Raw genomic sequence first — 6,790 nt, forward strand, 5'->3', positions numbered from 1 at the left:
ATGGTTCCAGTGTGTACACATTTCAATGACTAGGTGAAATCGCACCAAGAGCCTAACTACGTGTTTCGAATGTCAGTTTCCACAATTGATGAACGGTAGCTGCGTGAAGTCCAAAGTTTGCTGCTGCCTGTTCAGTCTGCAATGACTCCACAAATAACAAACGTGCGTGCCCCGTGTCCAGTGACCGATCCTCTTTCAGAGCCTGTCGGTGATTGCCTGGTGTGTATGTGTCTGTTTTCCGGGTCACACGCAGTGTGTCGTGGTGTTGTCCCCAGCCCCGGTCTCCCCCGTCCGTGGAAAATAAAAAGAAAGAATTGCCCGAGGACGACGAAAGTGCGGCTAAGAAACCCAAAATGATGACACTGGAAGTCCACTTGGATGGGGTTAGGAGACACCTGAGCATGCCTAGGACAACACTGTCACCGTGTGAGAGACCAGCGCAAGGAGAGCTGAAGAATACAAAGAAGAAAAAGGAGGAGGGGGGAGGGGGGAGGGGGGGGAGGACAGGCTGAAGATGTCTCCAGGCGATGACGTTGGTGAAAACGTTCCCATTCAGAAAAGCACTTCGAGAGATAGTTCTGGACCCACAGAGCACAAAGGGTTATCGTGTTGGAGGCTGATCTTCAGTTAGGGGAACAACAAACAAACAAACAGAAAAACAAACAAAAAATAGGACTGCTTATCCAGAGGTAGAAAAGATACCACGCCAAGAAGGCGAGCACTGTTGAAAACTGCTGTTCCTAGGATTTTACAAAATGAATCAGATGCTTTCATGTCGATGCTTTCCATGACAGTCCACTAAATAAATCGTAGTTTGGCTCTTTTTATATTCTCTACCTTTTAAATGGTGAGTGAGTAAGAGAGTTTTTAAATGTTTTGATACGATTTTTTATTTTTCCCCCCCTTTTGGTACGATTTTTGAATGTCGTGGGACAACGGTATTTTTCCCCCGTGGAGGTGAACAAGATTGCTTTTTTGAGCTTCAGCTTTCAGGGTCATTTTAGGGTCCTGAACTGCCCTGCCCAGTGAGCCCTGTGTGTCGTTGTGCCCCTTTAGAAGTGCTGGTGCTTGATGACATCATGATATCGAAATCTTGATTGTTGACTTACAAAACCACTGTTGGGAGTTTGTTTGTTGCCTTAATCTCCCTTACCTATTGCACTCACGTGACTGTCCACTCTTTGTCTCTCTGTTTCTCTCTCTCTCCCTCTCTCTCCCTCTCTCTCCCTCTCTCTCCCTCTCTCTCTCTCTCTCTCTCTCTCTCTCTCTCTCTCTCTCTCTCTCTCTCTCTCTCTCTCCTCATAGATATACACGTACGGACACAGAGAGCGCTAACAGTGTGTCCGTACCTATAGCTACATAGGTGTGGGTGTTGATACAGATAGACATGTTACATGTCTTCTTCACCCCCTCCGTGGGCACTTAGTGGAGTTACTGGGTCGCATGGTAGTTTTGTGTGCAGTGTTTTGAGGGACTTCCGTACTGTTTTCCATACTGCTGTCTTTTGTCGGAGAGCCATTCTGTCACCCGCCAGGTGACATCTCTGAGTCCTCCAGCATGCCACGGTGGTGGTGGTCTCTCTCAGCTTGAAAAATACGTGTTCGATCAGGAGCCACTTTTTCTGCCTTTACGAACTTGCTGTCGCAACTCCAGATCCTGGGCCTGTCCGAATATCTTTGTCAAGAGAAATGCGTGCGCTTCTTTGGTTCCCCATTTATTTTTCTTAACTAAAAAAATGTTTTGTGTTTCATTTTTGTTTGTTTTGTTGTTGTGTTTCCGTTTTGCTTTGTTTTTTTTACTAAAAAAAGTTGTTTTCTTTCCTTTCTTTTTTTTTTTTTCTCCTAATTAATGAACATGTTCTGTTCGGGCCTCCTGCCCACTTTTCTCACTGGGTTGCTTGTTTTCTGGAGGCTGAATTGTGTGAGGCCTCGGTCTGTTTTGGATAGGCTCCCCTTACGGGATATGCTTGGGCTTGTCCTAGGCCTTTATAGGTCCATGTATACGTGCGCCACGAGCATAGGTAATACGTGTATGTATGTTATCCGTGCGTGCTTTTTCCTTTGTTTTCAAGGCCAGAGTAGTTCTACAGCTTGACTTCTTTGCTGGTATGGTTTGGTGTGGTCTTGGTGGGACTACGGTTGGTTGTCGATACTTACCGCACTCCACACACACACACCCCCACCCCCACGCACACGCACCCGCTCGCGCTCAGAGTGTTGCATTGTGTAGATGTACCGGAACTCAGCTTCTTTAGTGGATGGCTATGGACTCCACCCTCGCCCCCTGCCCCCCCACCCCCACCCGCCCGCATTCCCCCAACCCCCGCCTGCCTCACCCCCCCCCCCCCCCCCGCCCGTGGTTGTGGTCAGTCCATTTTGAAATCCATGTTCTCGTGACCGCAAGTGCATTTCCCCCCCACCCACGCACCCATGTGTTGTCTTTGGACTTTGTCGCCGTCTAGGCACAGATAGATGTTTATTTCCACTTGTGTGGGGGTCAGAGTGTATCCTTCCTTTCCTTTCTAGCTTCTGGGCTTTGCGTGTCTGCTTCCGAAAGACCTCCTCCGTTCGAGAAAGGATGCATTCCTGCGTTGTTCTCTGAGCGCTGGCCTGGTTTCGGTTTGCCAGTCCCCGCCTTCCCTTCCTCCCTCCCTCCCTCCGTCCGGGCAGCCGGGGATCTTGCTCGTGCCCCTCTGGGCAGCCCGTGCCAGCCTCCCCGGGCACCGCCGGCGTCTCCGTGGGATTTCCCCCCGCCCAGGAATCGCGTGGGGAGCGCGTCTCCTCCGAGGCAGCCTCCCGGCGACATCTTCCCGGCTTCCCCCGCCCCCCCACCCCGTCTGCTGCCGGGGTCGCGCCGTGTCGTGCCGACCCGGGGGCTAGCTCCGAGACGGACGCCTCGGGGCCGCGCCAGACGCCCGCCGCCTCGCCCCGGGCTGAGCTCGGGCGTTTGGGCGGCCCGGCGGCGCTGCAGCGTCCTCGGTGGCCGGCCGGCGACCGGGATCCGGCCCGGGGACGTTGGAGCCGGTTGTCAGGAGCCACCTGGCGGCCGCTTTTATATTGTCCCTTGTCTCTGGAGCTCCGGCGACCTTCGTGAGGGCTGTGACTCGGCCGCCGGGCCCGAGGCAGATTTCCGGGAGCCAGGCGACGCTGGTGGCGACTGTCCCGGTGGCGCCCAGGCGTGGGCGCCTCCTGCTGTCGCTTGAGATTGGGCGTGCAGGTCTGTGAGGGTGGGACCGTCGCCGCGCTCTCGAGCCGGTTTGAGGGGCCGCCTGGCTTGGTCGACCAGCATCCGCCCGCGCCCCTCCGGCCGCGGGGACCGACCCGGCCATCCGACCCGACCTGGGCCGGGCCGCCGCGGTGGGAAGGGAGAGGGTCTTTCGCGCCCTCCGGAGCGCCTGTGGATGGGCGGTCGGGCCTTCTCCTGGCTCACCCTTCGGAGTGTTCGTTCCCCGACCCCCTCCCTCCCCGGGTCCCCACAGCGCCCCGCTCCGGAGGTGGGGACCGGCCCGGGCCCGTGCGTTTAGGCCGGTGGAGGGCGCGCGTGGGTCCCGGTGGTCGGATTCTTTCTGACCGATGTTTTTCCGAGTCGGACTCCAGAGGTGGGGACCGGCCTGGGCCGCGAGGGGTGACCCGGAGAGACCGGCAAGGGCCAACACGGGTGCGGTCCCTCGTGGGCTCCGGTCGCCTGGGAGGCGCCTCCCTGGGAAAATGTTTTCAAGTCCCCCTGGGTCCGGGGACGTGGACGGACCGGGCCCTGCTCGCGCGGGTGGCCGGGGAGGGCGCACCCGGCCCTTCAGCGTGCCCACGTGGGTTCCCGGTCGGCGGACGCGACTTTTTCTCACCCTGCCCCGCCCCCTCCTCCACCGCGAGTCCCCGCCGGGGGGTGGGGACCGGCCCGAGCCTTACTGGGTGGCCCGGATAGGGCGGCCTGGGCCCGGGCGCGGTCCCTCGTGGGGCCCGCTCGTCGGAGGCGGCCGAGTGGGATATTTCTTTTTCTCTAACCAAGTCCTCGCCCGGAGACTCGGAGGGACCGGTACCTGCCCGCGCGGGCGAACTGGGGAGGGCGACCCCGGCCCGCTCGCTGCCTCTCCCACGTTTTCCCGCCCCTCCCGCCCCGCCCCGCCCCGCCCCGCCCCGCCCCCACTTTGCCACCACGCTCCTCGGGTCGACCAGATGGCCCCGAGAGCTCCGGGACTGGTGTGGATGGGGAAGTGTTGGGGACAGGTGGCGGGACCGAGGTCCCGGGGACCACCCCTGCGATTCGTGGATGGGCCCCGCTGCCGGGCGTCGTGATTTTTTTCGCCCGAAATGGGCCTTTTTTGCCACCAGGTAGGTGCTGACACGGTCTTCCTTGGCGTCTGTCGCTGAGGACTTGGGGACTCCGGACGCATGCAGGGCTCTGGGCTTGGGACTGCCGCCTGGCACCCGAACCGGCCCTTGCCGCTTGAGCCGCCCGCCTGGGCCTGCGCGCCGGCTCTCGTGTGTGCGCCCGGCTGACCCGGCCCGCGGTGCCGCCTCCGGTCTCTGGCTCACCCGAGGGCGGCGGGGCGAGGTGGCGCGTGGGTCTTCCACCCCGTGTGACTCCCACCCCCCGCCGCAGGCACCCGGTGGTGGCTGAGACGGCCCCACCCCGCAGGCTCCGTGCCACGTGTCAGGCGTTCTCCTGGCGGGGTCGTCGGCCAGTGTTGCCTGAGAGAAAGAAAAGGAGGTGGTAGGGGGGGGGCTGGGGCTGCGGCTGCCGGTGAGGCTGAAGCAGGCTCCTCGGATGATGGTCCTCACCGTGCCCCTCCCCTTCGGGGCTTTCTGGCCCCTGGCTCGCTGGATTGACTGATCGATGTGGTGATGTCGCGCTCTCCTGGGCCGGACCTAAGTCGCGCTAGACGAGGGACGGACGTTCCTGGCGAACGGGACCGCTCTTCTCGTTCTGTCCGCGGGCCCCTCGCCTCTCTTTTCACACCCTCCCGGCCTGTCGAGGGGTGTGGGGGAAGGCAGGGGTGGTGGTCTCCGGCCCTGACCCTCGGTCTCCCGCCCCCTGCCTCATGGCGCGGGCGGGTCCGTGGTCCTCGGACGCAGCAGACACTCTCGCTTCGCCTCCTTGGCGTGTGCCTCGCGAGCGGTCCTCCCCGCGTCGTTGGGGGGGGCCGTCCCGCCGCTGCGCTGCGCGCCCCTGCTGGCGCGTGAGCGTGCCTTGCTTGGCCGTCGGTGGTGCCCCTGGAGCGCTCCAGGTTGTCCCTCAGGTGCCCGAGGCCGAGCGGTGGTGTCGTTCCCTTTTCCCAGCGTGCTCCTCGGGTCCCCACCGCGGTGGTGTGTCCCCTGAGTGGCTCTCTTGGGGGGGGGGTCGAGACGGTAAGGGAGGCGTGCCTCTGTTTCCCCCCCTCGGTGGGGGGCCGGGTGCCGCCTCGTCGCGGTCGTCCCCCAACGGCTGTGCTGTTGGGGGGATCGTGTTGGGCCGGGGGGCGGCTGAGGTTGTGCCCCCGGCTGTGGCCGCGAGCGCTCCTGTGGGCCGTGTGCTTACCCATACCGCAGACCCCCCCCACCCCGCCCATTCGTGGACTGGGCGGCTTGTGGAGCGCCTCCGCGGGCCCAAAGGGGAGACGATGGGTGGGGGATGATGCACCCTCGGTGAGAAAGCCTTCTCTAGCGATCCGAGAGGGAGCCTTGGGGTACCGGACCCCCCAGCCGCTGCCCCTCCCAAGCGTGCAGTCGCCATGGTGGCGACTGCCAGAGCACGTGGGCAGAGCCCCTCGCCTTCGCGGGAGGGCTTGCGCCGGCCCCGCGGTGGGGCCGTGCGCCGCTCTTTGCCTACCGCGGCCCGCGCCTCCCCCCTCTGAGTCGGGGGAGGGTCCCGCCAGGCCGGCGTCCGGCGCGGGGCCGCGTGTGCGCGTGTGCGTGCGCGTGCGGTGACCCCCGTGGCGAGCTCAAGGGGGCGGGGACGCCCGGGCGTCCCGACTCCCCTGTCCCGCAGCCACGAGGAGCCCGTCGCGCCTGCCCTCGCCGCGAGTCGCAGCCGGCGGCGGTGTGTGGGCGCGGTGCGGGTCGCCTCGCTCGGGAGCGTTTCCCTGGGGCGCGAGCCCCGGCGGTCGGACTTGGATGAAGGCGGATCTGGCGAGGACGGAGGGGCTGAGTTTGGGTGGACGGGTCCCTCCGTGGCACGCGGGGGAGACCGTCACACGCGGGCCCTGGCGGCGGGGCCGGGTCGTGGGGAGGCTCCAGGGTGGCTGGGGCCGGCCGGCGTCTCAGGCGTCGTGGGACCGCCCTCGTGTGTGTGGCGGTGGGACCCCGCGCTTGTTTTCCTGGTGGCCCGGTCGTGCCTCGGCCCTTCCTTTCCCTGGGCAGCGCCCCGCGCCTCTGCCCCGCGGCCCTCGCCGTGTGTGCGTGCCGCCCCCTCCCCGTCGCCGCCGGCCCTCCCCCGCCCCCACCCCATGACCCCCTTCCCCACACGTCCCCTTCCCCGTCTGGGACCGAGCCGGCCTCGCCCTCGTGAGGGTGTCGCCCCCCCCGGCCGCCTCGGCCGGCGGCGTCCCCGGGTGGAGTGCTCACGGTTCCTGAGGCGGGGAAGTCGGGCGCGGCGGAGGTGTGTGTGGGGTGGGGGCCGCGGGGCGGCCGGTGTGCGCGCGGGAGAGTGTTCTCGCGGGCCGGCCGCGGCTCGTGGGTGTTTGGCGGTGGTGGTCGCGAGCCCCGCGAGCGGGGCCCCTGGGGGGGCCCGTGGAAGGCCAGTCGGCGTCCTGGGTGCCGCGGGACCGCCCCTGCGCTGGAGGCCTCTGGCGGTGAGACCCCGTGTCGTGCCCCGG

The sequence above is a fragment of the Eschrichtius robustus genome, unplaced genomic scaffold (genome assembly GCF_028021215.1).
Source record: "Eschrichtius robustus isolate mEscRob2 unplaced genomic scaffold, mEscRob2.pri scaffold_451, whole genome shotgun sequence".
NCBI lineage: Eukaryota > Metazoa > Chordata > Mammalia > Artiodactyla > Eschrichtiidae > Eschrichtius > Eschrichtius robustus.